The sequence below is a fragment of the Rhinopithecus bieti genome, unplaced genomic scaffold (assembly GCF_001698545.2).
Source record: "Rhinopithecus bieti isolate Rb0 unplaced genomic scaffold, ASM169854v2 scaffold_641, whole genome shotgun sequence".
Taxonomy (NCBI): Eukaryota; Metazoa; Chordata; class Mammalia; order Primates; family Cercopithecidae; genus Rhinopithecus; species Rhinopithecus bieti.
The window spans coordinates 194,031-199,189 of NW_016803417.1; the positions used below are offsets into that span (position 1 = coordinate 194,031).

The 5,159-nt window shown below is 40.4% G+C and overlaps 1 protein-coding gene across 1 annotated transcript in view; it reads right to left on the reverse strand.

Annotated features, from left to right (window-relative positions):
• KIZ (kizuna centrosomal protein) overlaps positions 1–5,159 on the reverse strand; it is a 123,579-nt gene that overhangs the window by 72,279 nt on the left and 46,141 nt on the right. The window lies entirely within an intron of this gene.

Here is a 5,159-nt window from a genome sequence, read left to right on the forward strand (position 1 = left end):
TCATGTCCTTTGTAGGGACATGGATGAAGCTGGAAATCATTGTTCTCAGCAAACTATCACAAGGACAAAAAACCAGACACCACAAGTTCTCATTCATAGGTGGGAAGTGAACAATGAGAACACTTGGACACAGGAAGGGGAACATCACACACCAGGGCCTGTTGTGGGGTGGAGGCTGGGGGCAGGAAAAGCATTAGGAGATATACCTAATGTAAATGACGAGTTAATGGGTGCAGCACACCAACATGGCACATGTATACATATGCAACAAACCTGCATGTTGCACACATGTACCCTAGAACTTCAAGTATAAAAAAAAAAGAAAAAGAAATAAAAAAAAGACGAGAATTCATGTGGAATCACAAAAGACCCAGAACAGCCAAGACAATCTTGAGAAAGAAGAAAAAGTTGGAGGCATCACACTTCGTGATTTCAAAATACATTACAAAGCTACCATAATCAACACAGTATGGTATAGCATAAAGACAGACATATAGACCAATGGAACATTAAGAATAGAGAGCCCATAAATCAATCCATGCATATGCAGTCAACTGATCTTTGACAAGGGTGTCAAGAATATATGATGAGGAAAGGACAGTCCTTTAACATATGGTGTTGGAAGAAACTGGAAATCCATATGCAAAAGAATGAAACCAGACTCTTATACCACACACAAAAATCAACTCAAAATGAATTATGGATTTACATATAAGACCTGAAGCTTTAAAACTCCTAGAAGAAAACATAGGGAAAAGCTTCATAACACTGGCCTTGGCAAAGATTTCATGGATACAACACCAAAAGCACAGGCAACAAAAGCAAAAATAGACAAGTGGGACTACATCAAACTAGAAAGTTTCTGCACAGCAAAGGAAATGATTAACAGAGCAAAAAGGCAATCTATTGAATGAGAGAAAATATTTGCAAAACACATATAAGAAGTTAATTTCCAAAACATATAAAGAACTCCAACAGTTTAATAGCAAAAAAACTAGTACTCTGATTAAAATATGGGCTAAAGACCTTAGTAAACATTTCTCCAATGTCTCCATAAAACATACGAATGGCCAACAGGTATATGAAAAGATCCTCATCACTAATCATCAGGGAAATACAAATCAAAACCATGGAAAAATATCAGTTCATATCTGTTAGGATGACTATTCACAAAAAGAACAAAAGATAACAAGCATTGAAAAAGATCTGGAGAAACTGGAACTCTAGTACACTGTTGGTGGGAGTATAAAATGGAAAACAGTAGGGAGATTCCTCAAAAAATTAAAACTAGAACTACTATTTGATCCAACAATCTCACTTTTGGGTATTTATCCAAAATAATTGAAATCAGGATCTCAAAGAGGTGTTAGCACTCCAGTGTTCATCATAGCACTATTCACAATAGTGAAGATTTAGAAACAACCAAAATGTTCATCAATGGATGAATGGACAAAGAAAATACACGTACAATGAAATATTACTCTGCCTTAAAAAGGAAGGAAATTTTGACACGTCATAACATGGATGAATTCTGAAGACATCATGCTAAGTGAAATAAGCTAGACATCATTTCTCTACCAAGTCCAATCTACTGATAAACCCATCAAAGGCATTCTTTATTTCTGTTACAGAGTTTCTTTAATTCTAGCATTATTTTTATTCTTTATTATAAATTTCACCTTTCTGTTTACATTGCCCATCTTTTCTTGTACATTGTCCTCTTTTTCCTTTAGAGCCCTAGAGCCCTAGCATATTAATCAGTTATTTTAAATTCCTAGTCTGAAAAATCCAACATCTGCCATATCTGAGTCTGGCTCTGATGCTTGCTCTGTCTATTCAAACTATTTTTTTTTTTTTTTTTTTTTTTTGCCTTTTAGTGTGCCTTGTAATATTTTGTTGAAAGCCAGGCATGATGTACTAGGTAAATAGTCCTTTAGGGTGAATAAGTAAACAGGTCTTCAAGGTGAGGTTTCATGTTCATCTGGCTAGAAGTTAGGCTGTGTTTATCATTTGTTGTAGCTGCAAATGTAGGTATTGGAGGCTAAAATTCCCTTGGGCGTCCTTGTTTTTGTCTCCTTCCCTTGTCTTCAGGTTTCCCGATTGATTGACTGATGTGAGACAGAGTCTCACTCTGTCACCCAGGATAGGGTGCAGTGGTGTGATCTCGGCTCACTGCAACCTCTGCCTCCTGGGTTCAAGCAATTCTTATGTCTCAGCCTCTCAAGTAGTTGGAATTACAGGTACCTGCCACCACAGGCAGCTAATTTTTGTATTTTTCGTAGAGACAGGTTCTGCGCTGTTGGCCAGGCTGGTCTTGAACTCCTGACCTCAGGTGATCCACTTGTCTTGGCCTCCCAAAGTGCTGAGATTATAGGTGTGGGCTACCGTGCCCAGCCTCCTTTTTTATTCAGACAAGGTCCCACTCTGTTGCTCAGGCTGGAGGGCAGTGGTGCCATCTCGGCTCACAGCAACCTCCGTCTCCTGTGTTTAAGCAATTCTCCCACCTCAGCCTCCTGAGTAGCTGGGAGTATAGATGTGTGCCACCATGACCAGCTAAGTTTTGTATTTTTTGGTAGAGACCAGCTTTCACCATATTCGCCAGGCTGGTCTCAAACTCCTGACCACAAGTGATACACCTGCCTCGGCCTCCCAAAGTGTTGGGGATTACAGGTGTGAGCGAGCCACCATGCCTGGCCTCCTAGAGACTTAACTAAGGTCTGAGACATGTGGTTCATTCAGTTGTATAATAGTTTCCTGCTACTAGACAGGATCCCTAGTGATGTGGTGGCAAGGTTTGGGGGAGGAGAAGCCTTTTATGGTCCTTGGATTAGGTTTCAGTCTTCTGTGACCTTCACAAGTGCTTCTCAGTTCCTATCTAACCCCTGCCTTTGCCCCATGTGACTCATGTTCTTCTGACTGAGGCTAGAAGCCTATATGCTGAGATGGCTGGCAAAGGATGGAGAACTGGGTTCATTCCCACTGGCCAATGGAGACTTCTTTTGACATCTCCTCTACACCAAGTGACAATGACTGTGACTATGATTATTGCCTACTTTGCTGAGGATCAGGTCTCAGGACTATTCCCTTCTTAGAAACCTGGTTTGGATTTTTAAAAATTTAAACCAAAATAAGGATAATGAAAGTCTTAGATTTTTCTGAAACTAGGTGAGCTAACAGGAAAAGTACAAGCAAGATAAGAATGAAGTGACAGGTAGAAAACAAAGGGAATACTCTGAATGGCCACACCTACTGGCATTGGGTTATTTTTCCAGAAGTATAATGCATAGCCTTACTTTGGGAACAAAGGACAGAATCTGTGTAGTGGTAAGAAAAGGCTCAGGGGCCACTGGTGCTGAGAGGCCAAAGGTCACATTCAAGAAAAACAGGCAACTGTGCTGATGAAAACAGACAGCTGAGAACAGACATGTGAAGGCATCATCACATCTGAAGGAATGTTGAATTTCTAAATATGCTTCCAGCTCCTCATAAAGTAAATTCAGGGTAAATTCTAAATGAACATAGTTCAAACCTATTATTCCAGGCACATGACTTTCAGCAACAAATTTTTCTCAGATGCAATAACTTCTTTCCTACATTTAACTTTGAAGAGGAGCTAAATTAAAATCACTGGATGGGATTCAATCTGTGTGATCACATTTTTATGACCTTGAGAAACCAAGGCTTTCATTTGACTTAGTTTAAAAGGCAGCATTACATTCTGTTTTCAGTCACACTCCAGGGAGAGAGAGAACAAAGCAACTTTGCAAGTACTTTGTTCAAGCCTGAATAAAGGCACGTAGCACTTCATTGGCCTATTTGAGGCTGGAAAGCACAAAACCAATATGGACGGCGCAAAAGGTCAAATTGCCACTGCTTAGTTTTCTTTTCTTTTTTCTTTTTCTAATTAAAGAATCTAATTTGCTTTTTAAGCTTCCTATTTAACCTTATAAAATATTATCTTTGATGATACTCCAACTATCTAGGTAGTAAAGATTCACTGGGAGACAGCATAGGGTACCAGTTAACTCTGGTCACAGAGGGTCAGTTTGAAGCACACACAGCTGTTTTATGACTTCCCACATATTACATAACTCCCTGTGCCTCAGTTTTCTTATCTGTAAAATAATGATGATGATAATAGGATTAAATGATTATAAATAAAGGTGTTAAAACAGTGCCTGGCATGGAGTCAATACTACTGAAGGGCATATCACCATTTTGGTTGTGATTTGGGTGGTAGAAAACAGAAATCAAGAGAATGCATTCTGGCATCAGACTGTTAGTTTAGACCCTAGCTGCCCCTCTGTGACCTGGGCAGGTTATTTAAGGTTTCTAAACCTCATCTGAAACATTCTACTTGGCACCTGCAGCATAACGCCCTCCTGGTTCTCCTTGTTCTTCCCTGCGGCGTCTTCTCAGACTCCTTTGCTAGTTCCTTCTGATCTTCCCGATCCTGAATGTGGAGTCACGCCCTGGGCCGCTTTCCTATTTATATTCACTCTCTAGTGTTCTTCTTAGAGCCCAAGGCTTTAAAATGCATTTACACCCTGATGATTTACAAATTTATTTATCTAGCCCTGACCTCTCTCTGAATTCCAAGTTCATGAAATCCATCTGCCTACTCAGCATCTCCCTGTGAATGTCAAAAAGGCATCTCAAATCTAACATACCCAAACACTGTGTCTTGATTTTCTTTCTCTCAAGTCTGTGCCTCCTACATGTTCCTTATCTCAATAAATAACTCACTCTGCCCCCAAACCCTGGAGTCATCCTTCTACTCCCTTTCTCTCATAACCCAGACCCAACCCATAAAGAATCCAGATAGTTCTTTTTTTTTTTTTTTTGAGACGGAGTCTCCCTCTGTTGCCCAGGCTGGAGTCCAGTGGCATGATTTCAGCTCATTGCAACCTCCACTTCCCGGGTTCAAGCAATTCTCCTGGCTCAGCTGCCCAAATAGCTGGGATTACAGGCACCCGCCACCATGCCCGGCTAATTTTTATATTTTTAGTAGAGACGGGATTTCACCATGTTGGCCAGGCTGGTCTTGAACTCCTGATGTCAAGTGATCCACCCATCTCGGCCTCCCAAAATGTTGGGATGACAGATGTGAGCCACCACACCCAGCCCTCCAGCTGTTCTTTTTTTTTTTTTTTTTTTTT